Consider the following 19,116-nt stretch of genomic DNA (forward strand, 5'->3'; position numbering starts at 1 on the left):
TATCGTTTACGTACATGATAAAAAGTAAAGGACCCAAAACAGTACCTTGTGGTATCCCAAAATCACTTGTGAGTGGTAGACTAGATGCGTGATTAATTTTTACAACTTGTGTTCTTTGGTGAAGACAACTTTTTAGCCAACTTAATGCTGTGTCATTAAAACCTACGATCTTTATTTTTGTATTAGTTTGACATGAGATATGCTGTCGAAGGCTTTTTGGAGATCTACAAAAATACCAACACATTTTAATGATTTGTCTAAAGCGTCTTGTATGGTACTAGATAATTTAGCAATGGCGTCTTTTGTGCTTTTGTTTTCCATGAATCCAAACTGGTTTTCGTGAATTATATTATTAATCTTTATGAACTGAGTTATTCTTTTTTTGGCAATTTTTTCAAATATTTTTGCAATGTTTGATAGTAAAGAAATAGGGCGGTAATTGGTTGGTTCTTCTGGATTGCCGGTTTTAAATATTGGTATGATTACAGATTGTTTGTACATGGATGGAAAAACTCCGCTTTGAAAACTTGTATTGATTATATGAGTTAATGGTTTTGATACTTGTGATTTTATACATTTCAGTGTTTGTATTGTGACCCCATCAAAACCAGGGGCAGAACCTCCTTTCATACCTGTAATAATTTGTTCAATTTCTTCTGGTGTTGTTGGTTGAAATAATTCAAATTTATGCTCATTATTTACTGTAGTATTTGGGTCATTTGGGGTGAGGCCTTGTTGGATTTTTTTAGCGAGGTTTTTTCCTACATTAGCAAAAAAATTGTTAAATACATTTGCGGCTTCTAGAGGTTTATCTTTACAGCAGATTTTTGAATCATTATGATTTACATTGTTGATTGTTTTATTTTTTAAATGTTTTTTATCGACAATTTCATTTATGATGGACCAAATCCTTTTACTGTCATTTCCAGATAATTCAAGTTTTTGTTTGTAGTAGTCATCCTTTGTGTTTTTTATTAGATATGTAAGTTTTTTTTTATAAGCTTTGAAATGTTTTTGTAATGTTATATTTTCCGGTTGTTTTGTATATTGTTTGTAGAGTGTTTCTTTGTGTCTAATTGAGATGATGAATCCGTGAGTTATCCATGGTTTGATTGGCTTTAGTTTTGAAGATGTTTTGTTAGATTTAACATTTCTACAAGCATTTATGTGAAAACTCAGTTTTTTATCAAATATTTTGCAGCATTCTTCTACATCGTTACATTGATATATTTCTTGCCATTCTTTTTCGTTACTTAATATTTTAGTGAGAGAATTAATATTAATACTATAGTTGTATTTATCAGTATTTGTATCAGACGCAAGTCCTCTACATTGACTGTAAATAAGGGGTGCTGAATCTTCTAGTCGGTGAGCTGCTTTATGTTCAGGGCCTTTTCCGGTTGCTGTGATGTCGTGTATCCAAGGAAAGAGCAGTAGGTAGTCCAAGGAAGCGAGAGGTCAGAAGTCAAAGGCGGTTGTAGTAGTTCCAGCGGGAGAAGCAGTCCAGAGTGAAGCGGTCAGAGTAGATGTCGGAAGAGAGAGACTTGTGATCGCTTTACGCGCAGTATATATAGGACTAGCGGGGGCGTGCGCACATCGGTGAACGCGCGTCTGAAACGCCCCGCGTAAACGAGGTGCATTTTTGTGCAGCTTCGTGTGTTTTCATATGACTTTAATAGTCAATATTAAAATTATTTATTCAATAGTACTCTTTACGCCGCTTCATCTCATGAAAACTGTTTTTCCCTAGCATTTTTAATGTTTTTATAATAAATTGTACAATATGAATCAGTGGGTCCTCAGACCGACATTGGTGTGAGGAAATCCTTATAACTACTTAATATTAATGTTTACATATTTCAATATTACTTTACAACATAGACGTGAGTCCAGCCTTTCAACCTGTATATTTTTATTTAGCATTGTTGCGGCGAGACTCACGCAAATCTAACATTAATTTGCGCAATTATATATGAAAAGAGAAATATTTCTAGCATTATTGTGGCTTTGCGCTGATTGGCTGACCATTGCTGTTCAGTGTTTGGCCTAGCTTCGCCTGGGCAAAGGAGAGGGGATGCTACGTAAATACTGGGTCCATGGCTTGCGATGTGCCCAGTGCTCTCGAGCCGGGGAGGGGATACTACGTAAATACTGTGTCCTGGCGCGCGTTGTGCTCAGTACTCGCCGGCCGGGTAAATACAGCTTTCTTATCCTCACATGGTCAGACATCTGCTTTGCGGCCTTTGGGTAGCATTGCGTAATGCGTTCGATACATCCTCCCCCCGGTGCAGTATCGGCTGCGCCTAGCAAATTCGAACGTGACGGGATGCTTTTGTCCGGCGGCGATCCATTCGGCCGGTTCCTTTTTGGCGGCGTGGGGGGGCCTCTTGTGATTTAGGGCCCGTGTTTGGTGTTGTCATGAGTACGGCAATTTTGACCGCTGGGCGCACGTACACTCCGGTGTTGGTTTGGACCCGAACGGTCCTTACATGCCCATCAGCGGCGGGCATTGTTTCAATGATTCGCCCGCGGGGCCAACTATTGCGGGGCAAAGCGGGATCCACGATTAGCACAAGATCACCCGTTTTGATAGGGGTACCTGGCTGGTGCCATTTTTGACGTGCGGCTATAGTGGGCAAGTATTCCTTCATCCATCGCCGCCAAAACATATCTGCTAATTGCTGGCTGATTCGCCATTGTTTTCTTAGGCAGACCTCTTCTTCTTTTGCCGCATACAGTGACAGGTGTGGCCGCTTTCCTGCTGATCCCAGCAAAAAATGGTTAGGGGTTAGCGGCTCCTCATCTCTCGGGTCGACAGAGACATGTGTCAGCGGGCGATTGTTCACTATGTACTCTGCTTCTGCCAGGGCCGTGAGGAGAGTTTCTTCTTTCGGTGAGCGCTCTTTCATAGTTGACTTGAGGGCTCTCTTTATAGAGCGCACGAGGCGCTCCCAAGCTCCCCCCATGTGGGGAGACAGGGGGGGGATAAATTTCCACGATGTTTTTTGTGTTGCAATGTAGTTTTGTACTCTGGGGTCTCGACTGATTGATTCCAGCGCGTCTCGGATTTCTTTGTCAGCGCCATGGAAATTAGTCCCGTTATCGGAGTATATACATTCGGGCTGGCCTCGTCTAGCTGACATTCGCTGCATTGCCATTATAGCTGAATCGGCACTTAGTGAGGCCGCTAACTCGAGATGTACAGCCCTGGTTGACAGGCAGGTGAATAATGCCCCGTACCGTTTCTCTCGACGCCTACCGATTGTCACTTCCATAGGGCCAAAATAGTCTAGGCCGCAGTGCGTGAAGGGGCTCACGTGATGTGTAAGCCTGGCAGCCGGTAATGGTCCCATCAGTGGTGGCAGTGGTTGAGCTTTCCTAATGCGGCATACGAGGCATTCATGCGCTATTCGGCGAAGGTTGGTGCGCAATTTCAATATAAAAAAGCTGCCTCTGATTTCCGCCATGGTTTTTTCGGTGCTCGAATGGTCCGCCATTTGATGATAGTGGCGGATCAGGAGCCGAGTGTATGCCTCGTCACCATCCAGGATGACTGGTGTCCGTACTCCACTGGCAACTCCTTTCAGGGCTTGTAACCGTGAGCCCATTCGTATAATGCCATCTGGGCCAAGGAAAGGCGTTAGCGTTCGCAAGCGACTGTCGGCGGGTAGTGTATCGCCTTTTTGGGTAGCGCAAATTTCGGCCGCGAAAGAGTCTGCTTGAGATTTCTTTACCCATAATATTTCTGCTCCTCGGGTCTCTTCGGCACTCAGAGGACCTTCTGATGATTTGTTGGGGTTCGGCCGACATCTCCTTATGAAGCGGAGAACCCATCCAGTGGTGCGTATGAGCCGATGCCACGATGAAAATCGCTCAATAAGAGGTAATCCGCTTCCTTTTATTATTGTGAGGCCGACAAATTGAGGCCTCACCTCCAAAACTTGGTTATCAGGTCGGATGACTGGCTCCTTTTCACGGGGCCATGTAGCTTCTGGGTGGGTAATAAAGGCAGGACCGCAAAACCACCTGCTAGTGGGCGAGAGGTCGGGCGGCTCGATGTCTCTTGTACCGATATCGGCCGGGTTTAATTTAGTAGGTACCCATCTCCAATTCATTATTTCACTTAAATCATCAATTTCTCCTAGCCTGTTGGCCACGAAGGCGGAGTAAGTCCTCGGGTCTGTCCTTAGCCAACACAAGACGGTCGTTGAGTCCGTCCAATATAGAATTCTTCTAATGTGAATTTGGCTTTCCCTTTTGATTGTAGCCGCCAATCGTGCGGCCATTAGGGCTGCTTGTAGCTCTAGGCGCGGTATAGAAAGGGGTTTCAATGGTGCCACTTTACATTTACTGGCCAGGAAAGTTGAGTGTGTGCCTTCCTGGGAGTTTTCGGTCAAATAAGCAATAGCGCAACACGCCGACTCCGATGCATCGCAGAACATGTGGAGTTCAAAATAGCCGTTTTTATTAATTAAGCATCTTCGTGGTATAGAAACGCTACTCTGGCTGAGAAGTAGTAGCCATTCCGACCATTTATTCGCGTGCTCGGGTTTTATTTGTTCATCCCAACCTATATTCGATCTCCACACTGCTTGTAGAAGTATTTTTGAGCGTATTGTTAAGCATGATACGAAACCAATAGGGTCAAAAATCTTCATGACAATACTTAGTAATTGTCTCTTCGTTGGGTGTGGGATCATCTCAGCTGAGGCTGCCTCCCTGAAGCTGTAGAGAAAGTGATCACCTATGGGGTCCCATACGAGGCCTAGTATGCGCTCGTTTTCGTGGTCCCCGCTGCTGATAGGTATTGCCGATTTCGCCCGTTTTTCAAAGGGTACTTCTGCAATGGCGGCAGGGTCATTTGAAGCCCAATTAGTGAGCAGAAAACCCCCACTTGCAAGGATTGCACTCACCTCCCGTACCAACTTGGCGGCTTCGTCCGATGTGTCCACGGCGTCGAGATAATCATCCATATAAAATTTTTCCTGTATGGCTGTTGCCGCGGCGGTATATTGCACTTTGTGTTGCTCAGCTATCTTGTTTCGCACGAATTGCGCGCTGCTTGGGGAACAAGTTGCCCCGAACATCATCGAGGTGAGCATGTAAGTGCTCGGCTCTTCATTTGGCGTTGCTCTCCACATAAATAGTTGAGATGGTTGGTCCTCACTTTTTATTTTTATTTGTAAGAACATTTCTGCAATATCTGCCGCGAGCGCGATTTTTCCTTCGCGGAAGCGCAAAATGTTACCCAATAGCGAGGAGAGCAGATCGGGCCCTGTTAACAGTTTATCATTTAATGATACACCTCGACAGCGGCTTGCTGCGTCGAAAACCACTCTTAGCTTTCCCGGTTTATTGGGATTAACTACCGCGAAATGCGGTAGGTACCATTTTCGAGGGCTTGGAATGGCCGCCTCCTGAATATTTAATTTGCGCGCGTATCCACGTTCGATCAGAGAATTAATTTTCATTTTATATGCTGCTTCTAATTTATTATTTTTCGCTAGCTTTCTCTCTAATGCGTATAATCGTTTTAGCGCGCACTGTTTGTTGTCAGGCAGGTGCGTATTATCTTCTTTCCACAGTAGGCCCGTTTCCCACCGGTCGGTGTCATATGGCCGAGTGGTGTTTTCCATAAGAGCCTCTGCTCGCTGAATGGTCGCATTTACGCGTGTCGCTGACGTCACTCCAAGTGAATCGATCGCAAAGTTTTGTTTTATTAGCTCTGAGATCTGTTGGTCTCCACTCTCGGTTTCGCCGATAATGCTCAGCGTTATATTTTCTACGGGATGAACGCCTCCATGCGCGATCCAACCGAGTGCAGTACGGGACAGCATTCTTTTCTCGGTATCTTCACGCACCTCTCTTGACACGATGAGATGCACGTTGTCCTGTCCCAATAATATTTTTGGTTTCACTTGGCATCGACCGGCTATGTTTTGTTGCGGTAGGTCCAGGTTTCGCACTGTATTCGCCGTAATAACATATTCGTCACCGTCTCCGCGCACTGATAGTTTAACTCGCCGGGATGTACTATCTGACGAACACATACCACTCGCCCCGTGAATACGGAGCCCGCGGATCGGCCCGGTCGCTCCCACTTTGTCCGCTGTTTCATTGTCTAGAAGGGTCACAGTTGACCCCTCGTCTAGTAGGGCATAAATTGACACTTGCCCGTTTGGGCCACATATGGTTACCGGTATCACTTTCAACAGCACTGATTCATGTCCATACGACGTGGTACTGGTTACAGTTTGGTTTTCACTATCGCGCGAGGTACCGGCAGATGATTTCACACGCGACGGGTCGTGCAGTAGTTTATGATGAGGAAGCCGACAAGAACCCACTCCACACCACACACGATATTTGCACGCTCTCGTATGGTGTCTTGCGTCTAGACATTTATGACAAAGTCGGGAATTTTTTACTTTTTCCCATCGTCCGGGGACATTTTTCCCCAAAAACACGGGGCACTCGTGAATTTTGTGCGAATTGAAACACTGTGCACACTTTTCGCTCTCCGTATCAGTTTGAGAATTTTGCGCATATACTTGTTCCCGTCGTGGTCGCATTGGAGCCCGAGCATTATCAACTAAGCCTGAACGCGGGATCGCGTTTGTGAGCCGCTTTAGAAATGCGGCTAATTGTTGAATTGTCGCACTTATCACTTGATCGGCTATTTTATCCAACCACGCCACTCTTAGGACGAGAGGCATTTTAGACGCAATTTCACTTAGTAGCGCGGGGTTAGATAAATAATCACACTTAAGACTGCCGAGTGAGGCCACCACATTTTGAACTGTACCCGAAAACTCAATAAGTGCGTCGTTTGATGCATCTTCGGGAAGCCGCGGCAACTTTTTTATTTTTTCAAACATCAGTGATGCAATTGTGTGAGCACCACCAAACCGATGTTCTAACACGTCCATTATTTCCGGTACTTGCGTGGGGTCCAATAGGAGTGGACTTACCGCTTCACGAGCCTTGCCTTTCAATGCTCTCTGAAGGCGCATTAGGTTTTCTGATTGCGTCATCCCACACGTAGACGTTGATTGATAAAATTGAGCGCGCCATGCTGGCCACTCTACGGCGTCTCCGTAGTATGATGGGAGGTCCTTAGCGCTTGATTGGCGTGCAATAAGGGACGCCATGCGGTTTTCTTCTTCGGGCTGCTGCCGCGGAGTACCGCCATTTTGCGAGGCGCGGAAAGCCTCCGTCATAAAGGCCGCAAACTGTTGGAACGGATTTGCTGGCGCCGTTTGTTCCGTTCTATTATTGACCCAATCTTGGGTTTGTCGCGCCGTGTCATCCTCCGTGGGATGGCCCGGGAATGTCGCGTATGTGTTGTTTGCAGGCGGTGTCTGGCCGAACTGCGTATGTGGTGAGCCCGGCTGATATTCCGGATTGTAGGATGCTGCGGGGATCTGCGAGGCCCCTTGAGCTGTGGTTTGGGTCGGCTGTTGTCCGGATATTGTGGCCGGATACTCCGTGTTGATGATAGCAGGCTGCAGAGGGGTTGTTTGGCCTCGCATCGTGGTGTTGGATGCTGAAGACCGGTACTCTGCGCTGTTTTGTTGTGCGGCACCTTGCATGGAGCCTTGTAGAGCGCCCTGCATGGCACCTTGTTGATGTGTGGTTGCCTGCTCGGTATGTGTGTCAGGTTCCACTAAAGGCGCTTGTTTTTTCGTAGGAGCCGCTATTGAAGCGATGAGGGCCTCCTGTAATTTCCGATTACGTCGCCTTTCTGCTCTCAATTCTCGCTGCAGTTGTTTGAGCGAATCTGCATTCGACTCTTCGCTGTCTGATGATGAGTCATGGATGGGTATCTGTACCGGAGAATTGTCCGATATCGCCATTCCAGTGACTAGTGGCTGGGCGGCCCTCACCGCGGCGGCCGCATTAGCGGGAGGCGTAATTGTAGAGGGACCGGCGGGGTGCGGGGTACTGCTAGCGGCTTGTGACTCATCCTGTCCGGTTCCCTCGATTGTATTCTTCCCGGAGCGTAGAGATGGTGTCATCTTGGCAGCTGGAGACTAGAAAATGCGGCTGCGAAGGACCACACAATGTATCAGACGCAAGTCCTCTACATTGACTGTAAATAAGGGGTGCTGAATCTTCTAGTCGGTGAGCTGCTTTATGTTCAGGGCCTTTTCCGGTTGCTGTGATGTCGTGTATCCAAGGAAAGAGCAGTAGGTAGTCCAAGGAAGCGAGAGGTCAGAAGTCAAAGGCGGTTGTAGTAGTTCCAGCGGGAGAAGCAGTCCAGAGTGAAGCGGTCAGAGTAGATGTCGGAAGAGAGAGACTTGTGATCGCTTTACGCGCAGTATATATAGGACTAGCGGGGGCGTGCGCACATCGGTGAACGCGCGTCTGAAACGCCCCGCGTAAACGAGGTGCATTTTTGTGCAGCTTCGTGTGTTTTCATATGACTTTAATAGTCAATATTAAAATTATTTATTCAATAGTACTCTTTACGCCGCTTCATCTCATGAAAACTGTTTTTCCCTAGCATTTTTAATGTTTTTATAATAAATTGTACAATATGAATCAGTGGGTCCTCAGACCGACATTGGTGTGAGGAAATCCTTATAACTACTTAATATTAATGTTTACATATTTCAATATTACTTTACAACATAGACGTGAGTCCAGCCTTTCAACCTGTATATTTTTATTTAGCATTGTTGCGGCGAGACTCACGCAAATCTAACATTAATTTGCGCAATTATATATGAAAAGAGAAATATTTCTAGCATTATTGTGGCTTTGCGCTGATTGGCTGACCATTGCTGTTCAGTGTTTGGCCTAGCTTCGCCTGGGCAAAGGAGAGGGGATGCTACGTAAATACTGGGTCCATGGCTTGCGATGTGCCCAGTGCTCTCGAGCCGGGGAGGGGATACTACGTAAATACTGTGTCCTGGCGCGCGTTGTGCTCAGTACTCGCCGGCCGGGTAAATACAGCTTTCTTATCCTCACATGGTCAGACATCTGCTTTGCGGCCTTTGGGTAGCATTGCGTAATGCGTTCGATACAGTATTATTAACGGCCGTTGTGGTTGGTAATGAGAGGTTTTGATGTTTGTAGTCATATTTAAATATACATGCAAAATGATCCGTTACAGATGTTTTAATTACCGCAGATGATATATTTTGTATATCTTTGGTGTTTGTGAATATGTGATCGATACAAGATGGTCGTTGTCCGATAATGTTTCTGGTGTATGAATTTATACATGAAATGTAATTTAATTCTGCTAACATATTTAAATAGTTATCTTTATCGGTGTAGTTTCATGATTTACTCTAACTAACTAACCATCACGCCGTTTCCCCGTAGGGGTAGGCAGAGAGGACGGACCGCCAAACAGCTCGGTCTTGGCACACACTTCTTGCTTCATTCACATTCATACATCGTCTCATACATACTCTTCTATTATTCTGACTCTTGACATGGCCCGACTCGAGTATCTGATTCACTTGATCGTGCTATGTCTTCCTCGGGCGTCCCCGACTACTGCTACCATTCGCATTTGCATCATATCTCCTCCTTACACTCCTATCTTCGCTCATTCGCTCTACATGCCCAAACCATCTAAGCGTCCCTTTCTTAATCTTACGCTTACATCAGCCTTGCACTCTTCGCGGATCTCCACATTCCTCACACGATCAAACATGGTTTTACCACACATACGCCTCAGGGATCTCATTTCTACAGCATTTAATCTACTTTCATCCTTTCTTTGCCAGTTCCATGCCTCACTTCCATACATCAAGGTAGGTACCAGCACTCCTTTGTGGACTGCTAACTTCGCTTCTTTGAACAATTTTTTCTTAGCGCCAACTGCGTTCAGTCCTCCATTAATTCATTTAAAATAATATTATTATAAATCTAATCAAAACGTTGCATGAAATGGATTTATTGACCAGATCTAAATAGCCAAATACTTTCACACCTTCCTCTTATCTAGGTATATACGGGAGGGATCCCTTCTCGAATCAAATACTTTAACTACCAATTTTTTTATCTTTACGAAAAAATACTGTATTTAAAATGATCGCACTCCGTCTAAATGCCGACAGGGGGCGCTGCCGGAATGCAGGTTCCAATTTCAAACCGCTGTCAACTGTCGCGGTGACGTTTTAAACGTCAAATAGTCACCCTACCGTCAAATCGTTGACAGCTGACTTGTAAATCAAGACGCTAATTATCTTGTTACCACATTTTAAGGGTAATTAACGTGTAGATTCTAACCTCTTGCGCGGTGCTATTTATTTTTTTATTATAATTATTTTTGTGGTAACCGACGTTTTGAAGTAAAAAAATCGTCATTATCGTTTGATCGTAAATTACAATTTGATCGTACATAAGAAAATATATTGACGACAAGCATTAAATTGTATTGTACTGTACATCATCTCATAAATAAATGATTACATGCAATTTATGTCAAATCTTACAATCATTTGATTATTATTTGCCCACGATCATTTTTCTTACTATTATTTGAGATTTACTATCATTTGACTGTGATCATTTGAGAGTTACAATCATTTGATTACGATCATTTGAGATTTACAATCATTTGATTGCGATCATTCGAGAGTTACAATCATTTGATTATGATCATTTGAGAGTTACAATACTTTTATTACGATCATTTGAGAGTTACAATCATTTGATTACGATCATTTGAGAGTTACAATCATTTGATTATGATCATTTGAGTGTTGCAATAATTTCACTATGATCATTTGAGAGTTACAATCATTCATACGATCATTTTACCTATAAACCCTTTTAATCTATTTTAGAGCAGTTTTTTTTTGTTGGTGTAATGTCATCCAATTTCATAGATATGAGTTTCCGCGTGTGCTTGCGTGACTACCACCAAAATGCATTGACTGCAGACAGCGAGTCTTCCTGCCGAGTTTCAGCTCGATCAGAATACGAATAGATGTATTTAATAAAATTTTAATAACTGTACCAGAAAATTACATACGTCAGAAATATAATTTTTTATCAGATTTCAAAAATGTCATTGTCAAGATGTACTGTACCTCCAGAGATATCAATGTAAAGGTGTACTGTACTTACAGAAAAATCATTGTCAAGATATAGTGTACGTACAAAGGTATCATTGTTAAGATGTACTGTACCTACAAAGGTATCATTGTCAAGATGTACTGTATCTACAAAGATATCATTGTCAAGATGTACTGTATCTACAAAGGTATCATTGTCAAGATGTACTGTACCTTCAAAGATAACATTGTCAAGATGTACTGTATCTACAAAGGTATCATTGTCAAGATGTACTGTACCTTCAAAGATAACATTGTCAGGATGTACTATACCTACAGAGATATCATTGTTAATATGTAGGTACTTTACCTACAGAGATAAAAATTTGTCAAGCTCTACTGTACCTACAGAAATATCATTGTCAAGATATACTGTTCCTACAGAGATATTATTGTCAAGTTGTAGGTATTGTACCTACAGAGATATCATTGTCAAGATCTACTGTACCTACAGAGATATCATTCTCAAGATGTACTGTACCTACAGAGATATCATTGTTAATATGTACTTTACCTACAGAGAAAAAATTTTGTCAAGCTCTACTGTACCTACAGAAATATCATTGTCAAGATATACTGTTCCTACAGAGATATTATTGTCAAGCTGTAGGTATTGTACCTACAGAGATATCATTGTCAAGATCTACTGTACCTACAGAGATATTATTCTCAAGATGTACTGTACCTACAGAAATATCATTGTCAAGATGTACTTTACCTACAGAGATATCATGGTTAAGATTTACCATACCTACAGAGATATCATTTTTAAGATGTACCTACTTTACCTATAGAGATATCATTGTTAAGATGTACTATACCTGCAGAGATATCATTGTTAATATGTAATTTACCCACAGAGATATCATTGTTAAGATGTACAGTACCTACAAAGATACCATTGTCAAGATGTACTGTATCTACAAAGGTATCATTGTCAAGATGTACTGTACCTACAGAGATATTATTGTCAAGATGTACTGTACCTACAAAGATACCATTGTCAAGATGTACTGTATCTACAAAGGTATCATTGTCAAGATGTACTGTACCTACAGAGATATCATTGTCAAGATGTACTGTACCTATAAAGGTATCATTTTAAAGTTGTACTGTACCTACAGAGATATCATTGTTAAGATATACTATACCTACAGAGATATCATTGTTAAGATGTACTGTACCTACAGAGACAGCATTGTTAAGATGTACTGTACCTACAGAGATATCATTGCCAAGCTGTACTGTACCTACAAAGGTTTCATTGTCAAGCTGAAAAACTGTACAGGTACACCTAGAGATAACTTTTTACGTCTGTAAACGAAGACAAGTCGGTGTTCAGTTCCCCAATTAGCGCGTGCCACAAATTCCATGAATTTTTCTTCTTTTTTTCATTTATAATTATTAACGTCCTTCCTGACGGTGTAATGTGTCTTCCCAGTTTGTTACAACAGTTTTAATGTTGGGGAAGTTTTCACGAGCCCTAAAATACTTTTACAAAGTGATTAATTTGTAAACTGAGACTGGAAATTTGAAATAGAATTTAAAATCATCTTTGAGTTCAAAGTTCACACAATCTCAATTATAAATAATATCAAAAATTAGTTTTGTATGCACAGCTAAAAAATTTCAAACGGTGACCTAACGTCATGAAATCTATGTTTATAGTGAAAAGTAAATAGATCATAGACGATGCTTTAAATAAAACACGACATTATTCGTACCTACTGACCGCCGAAGAGCGCACATTGAAATAACCAAACCCTGCGCAGAAAATTAAAAGTTTGCAGCGCAGACCATTGTGGGACTTCTGCGCAGGATCTGATTGTTCGTTTTTTAACGAACCGCCTGGAGTAGCGACGTTAAAAATGTGTGAAGTGGGTAATTTATAACACATTTTTAAAAGTGTCTAACAAAATATTCAGCTATGGAAACAAGCTCGAACTTTTGTACATCCGATTTAGGATTTGTAATTATGTTAGGTACCAATTGTCGCGCCGCTGTAAAAAGGACAAGTGTTTCGTAAGCAGATTTTGTTTTCGCAGACTAAATTGTGATATTAAAATACGAGGTGCCTGTATACTGTCAGATTCATTTCACCCCCTCCACGCAACTTGGTTTGTTCTCCTTTCATAGGAGGTATAGCACGGGGGATGAAGAAAGTTCTAGGTCAATACGATATTGATGAAATCCGTCATCAATGTTATTTCGGTAGATGTTACTTTATAAGCTGTCATTTTTTGACATTTGACAAGTAGAAACTACGCCATTAATAAAAATGGAACAATACACGCTTCAACAACGCATTGAAATTATTAATATTCACTATTATTAATTATTAGAATTCCATCGAAATATCATCTTTAGTGATGAGGCCCATTTCCACCTCGGTGGGTTCGTCAGCAAACAAAATTGTCGCATCTGGGGCTCGGAAAACCCAAGAGTTATTGTTGAAAAGCCTCTCTATCCTCAACGTGTGACTGTTTGGTGCGGTTTATGGTCCGGCGAAGTCATTGGACCTTACTTTTTCGAAAATGAGGCTGGAGCAACAGTTACGGTGAATGGATTGCGCTATTGAGAGATGATTAATGATTTTTTATGGCCGGAGTTGGATAGTTTTGATCTGGACAACGTTTACTTTCAACAAAATGGCTCTACGTGCCACACAAGCAACGAAACCATTGATCTTTTATGGGAAAAGTTTCTTTGAATATCAAAATAACACCTCTTATTGGAAAACCCTGTATATGTATGTAGAAATTAATTGAATGTGTATTTTAATTTTATTATCTACACGAATTTGGTCGTTTGTGCCGACAACCTTTAAATTATGTGTTTTAGCTTTTCAATATCGTCTCTCCCACTCACCTGCAAAAGAAATCATTCTTTAAAAAATACGTAAAAATTAAATCACGCGTAAATTTACTTCTAAAGCAATAAAGAGTGGAAAATACGAATGCATGTAAATAAATCTCATATTGAAGTTTGGCAGCGGCTCCATTGATGGGGCCATCTGCAATCGGTTACTTCCTACAAATTAACTTCCAGTACAGGGTGACTGGATAATCATGCACAATCTAAATAATTAAAAAAAAAAACAGTCTATTTATTTATTTCTCGACCTGATCTTGGTATTCATTCCTTGCTTCATTCACATGGCCCAACTCGAGTATCTGATTCACTTGATCGTGCTACGTCTTCCTCGGACGTCCTTGACTAATTATACCATTCACATTCGCGTCATATGTTCTCCTTACATTCCTTTGTTTGTTCATTTGCTCTGCATGTCTAAACCACCTAAGCATATTTGTATTAACTCATTATTACGCTTACATCAGCTTTGCATTCTTTGCGAATCACTGCATTCTAACACGAACATACATTGTTTTATCGCACATACGCCTCAGGGTTCTCATTTCCACAGCATTCAGTCAACTTTCATCCTTTATCTGCCAGTTCCACGCCTCACTGCCTTACATCAGTGTAGGTACCAGCACTCCATTGTAGACTGCTGCATATAATGCTGGCAGCAACCGCGTTCAGTCTTCCATGAATGGAGTTCCCTGCATTTCCCCTTGTTTCAATATCTCTGTCAGCCTTCCCATCTCTCTAGAACATACTTCCTAAATACACAAGCTCATCCAATGCTCCAAGTATTCCTCAGCAACAACTATATTGCACACTGTTTTCTTACTCTCTCTTTCAAATTATTATTATCAAGACTCCTTAAATATTCTTAGATTCCAATGTCGAAATTACGAGTTGTTTTCCCGATGTAAAAGGAGAAACAGCTCCTATTTAAGAGGAAGCTACAAGCCAAAAATGTGTATATTCTTGGTATACCTTATATCGTAGGTAATAGGCATTAAAATCGCTCGACAATCGGAGTCTAGAAACGTTCGATTTCAAGCACAAAACTGGTTTTTATTTATTTTGTAAATAATTTTATAAAAAAAGCATAAAAGTTAATCAAGTGAAACTGTCACAGATAATCTTAGCTATAATACTGTATTTTTTAAAAGTTGTTTTCTTTACGCGTTCATACATTTCTTTTGAAAAAATATGTTTTTTAGTAGCTTATATTTATATTTTTTTATTAAGTAATTTATTTTTTTATTTGTATTCTACTCAAGCGAAACGATAGGAAAATCTTCAATTTATCTAAAGCTATTTTTTTGATATTCACAGTGTAAACTAATTCGTTGGTTAATAATTGGTCGCTTGAAATATCCATACAAATTGAAAATATCTCCCGAGTAAAAATAAATGCCGCCGACGGGAATTGAACCCGCACCTTCCGATGTGTGGTCAGGTGCTCTGGATCACTGAGTTACGTCGGCTTATTTGCAACACGCCAAATAATTAAATTTGTACTAGTACTTCAATCAACAATTACTGCTTCTAATATTTTTTCACCTGTAAACAACCAACTTTATTTTTGTAGGCAAGGCTTTGTTAGTGCTAAAATTTCCCACTAGATGGCGTCGAGACATAATATATCTACATTTGTTGGTGAAATATTTTGACTTGTCAAATATTATTATAATAAACTTTGGATTATCACAAAAAAATATTTATATACATTTCAACAGCGTCTATATTCCGTGTATGTGGTGGTTGTACGAATTACCAAACACCATGTAAGATATTGTACGTGTTTTATTATTTATATTAACTACTTCTGCAGTTCTGGCATCCTGGTATATTTATAGAGCCCATGATACCTGACGCGTGCTCAATTAACACTAACCAGGTCTCCCCGACGGGATAAGCTGTGGATTTACGTACTTCATAGAGTCATACAACCATTAATTGATAACCAAAACTTCTGCCATTGATCTAGAGTTTTAATTTGGGAGGCGGGTATGGTTACCGCTGCCCCGGGAACCATAGGTCACCTTTAATTAAAGGAACGATAGGAAGTTGAGAAGAAAAAAGGTGAGATTCTGGATGTCTGTGTGTCCAGGAGTGACGTTTAATTGATAACCAACACTTCTGCCATTGATCTAGAGTTTTAATTTGGGTGGCGGGTATGGGTATCGCCGCACAGTGGCTTAAATTTGAGCGCTGGCGCGACATTGACCCCAGATCGGCATGTTCCCGAAATGATTTTTTTTTTACCAATATGTTCTCAATTAATCACTGACATTAAAAAAAACATTGAAAATAACATCCGAAGCTTACTTACTTAGTAATTACGCACAGAACTGAGATGTTCGGACGCACAACTATGCTGCTGTATCTAGGCGAGTTTGAAGGCGTGCGAAATCAGGTTGTTTGTGAACTTATTGTACAAAAAAAGTATTTTAAAAAATCAGTTAAGATATTCTTTAAAACAAGTGCTTTATTTAAATAGCTGAAAAAGTTTTTTTTTCATAAATTATAACTGTTGCCTTGGTTCAAAGTTTACCTTTTTTTCCAATTTTTTGCCTTTAATGGAGTAAGCAAAAAAAAAGCATTACAATCATTATCAACATTTCAACTAATAAGAATTAACAAAAAATAAGTGGTATTTCTTATTAATACTTAAAAAAAACATCAATGATGCCAAATGGTCGAACGCCGAGAGCGATGTCGCGCCAAATCATCAAAATTGGCCACTGTGCGCCGCGCCGCCCCGGGAACCATAGGTCACCTTTAAGTAAAGGAACGATAGGAAGTTGACAAGGAAAAAGGTGAGATTCTGGATTTCTGTGTTTCCAGGAGTGACGTTTAAATCTATCACTCTCATTGAAGTGCATCATGTTGGGAAGCACGTAGTCGAAGAGATGGATTTATACGTTCGTTACTCTTGGAAATACTGATCCCTAGATTACAACCCACCCTCCATACAGCATCCCCAGAGATGAAAGAGGCCCTTATAGGAATTATTTTCTTCGGGGCTTCCTGTGTAAAATGTAAAAAAATACCACTCCAATTTGTACGTTACGTTTGGTGACTTAGCGGAGGTGCTCGGGTTTATGGGGTGAGGTTTGTCCAGGTATTAGTGGTGGATGCGTCTACCCACCAGCTGTGTAGCGGGCCGGATCGGATGAGGGAGATACTCTGACTTCTCCAACTGGACTCTTTCGACCCAACACGTTGCACCTCAATGAGAGTGATGGATTTAAACGTCACTCTTGGACAAACAGACATCCAGAATCTCACCTTTTTCCTTCTCAGAACTTCCTGTCATTCCTTGACTTAAAAATACCATTTACACAGCATCCTCAACGATGACACAGAACTTAAGGGAATTTTTTTTCTTCAGTTATCTATTTAAGGCGATTTTGCACAAAAAACAGCGCTATGGAAATCATACAAATATTTTTATTATCATTTGATTCACTTGATCATGCCATGTCTTTCTCCAACGTCCCCGACTTTGTCTGCCATTCACTTCCGCGTCATATATTATATCACTTACATCGCTTTACACTGTGCAACCCGTTCAACACGTCATTTAATTTCGAGCGTTGGCGTCATGAAATTTTTCCAATGTTTTGATTTTGTTGCATTTTCTAGGTATTGTGTGTAGTATATACATGGAGAAAACTTGCCGGTATAAAACATTTCTAATTTATTAAAAATCTGGTCAAAAAATTCGTATTTCCAATGAATTGACAGAATTCATAACAAATTATCAAAAACGCGAATGATAATGAGCGATATAAACAACTACATGAACACGTGTTCCGATATATTCTGATTAGACTAATATTTTATCTGGAAATGAATTGCAATCACCTTTTTAACAGGATTTCAATAAATCAGCCAATAAATATGTCCCACTAAAAACTGTGGATAGGTAGTACCTACCTATTCACCTATCTTGTGTGTTCTGGCGTCATGAAATTTACTCTGATTTTTTTCTCAGGAAAGTGATAGACCGCCAATCAGAATCGAAATTTGTCAAATCTTCTTGTAGAAATGGCTTTAGACGTGTTTGGTGACTGGATCTGGATAACCAAGTACTCACGAACCTTCCCCTCTCATCTCCTTCCCTTCCCCATTACCTTTAGCCTCACAGCCATTCCTCAAAATGACTATGCCACAGTCCAACTTACCCAGGACATAATATTTTTCATTAGGTACCACGTCAATATATTGTTCATGCATTTCTACAAATTTATGCCGCCGTTCTTACAATAGTGTCATGGCATTGTGTCTATGTGTTTTTAATTGTTGGAAATTAAAATATATATATATCATGTGAAATAAAACACGTAAGTTGATTCTTAAAATATTTTTTTTATTGATTACAATTAATAATATAATTAAATTTTACATCTTTGGCAACAATGAATAGAAAAATGCTCTCCATGTAGATTTGAATGGAAAGCAAAGTCGCCACTGCCTTTTAGTTCTAGCCCATATAGTCTTTACCTGACTGCACTTACTGTGTATTATTTCAATAGCTAATGCGTTCTGTTTCATGCTATGTATCAAGTTACATGTAGCTATTTCATGTATTCACACATCGTTATTGGCTATTCTTTTCTTATACGTTTCGTTATTCGCTTTGCATCTAGATGCTGTCGTAAATATCGCCATATTCTTTGGATGGGTGTCCATTTATAATGCGTTCTGTTCCATGCTATGCAGCAAGTTAAATGTAGCTATTGCATCTATTTACACATCGTTATTGGCCATTATTTTCTTATACGTTTCGTTATTCGCTTTGCATCTAGATTCATCTTTGCATCTTTTGTCCAATTAGTATGAACATATGCGTCTTTGTATTTATGTCAATGGAATTAAGTAAGATTGGGTACCTACTTTTTTTACTTATATAAGCATGTAATCATAAATATGATTGTTTGAATTATCTTATTGCTTGAATAAATAACTAAAAGCGAGGTAGATAGGTACCTAACTATTGCGTTAGATTTTCGATTAAATGGTCATAATAGTGAGTAAGTACGTTGATTTAACTATCGAAATAATAAGGAAAATTATTGATTGAATCATACCTGCTGTTCTTATTGCTTGAATAAATGTAATAAGAATAGGTAGATATGGTACCTATTCTTATTACATTCGATTTTATATTGAATAG

This window comes from Hesperophylax consimilis, chromosome 17 (genome assembly GCF_061612785.1).
Source record: "Hesperophylax consimilis isolate HC1 chromosome 17, BYU_Hcon_1.0, whole genome shotgun sequence".
In the NCBI taxonomy this organism is placed as follows: domain Eukaryota; kingdom Metazoa; phylum Arthropoda; class Insecta; order Trichoptera; family Limnephilidae; genus Hesperophylax; species Hesperophylax consimilis.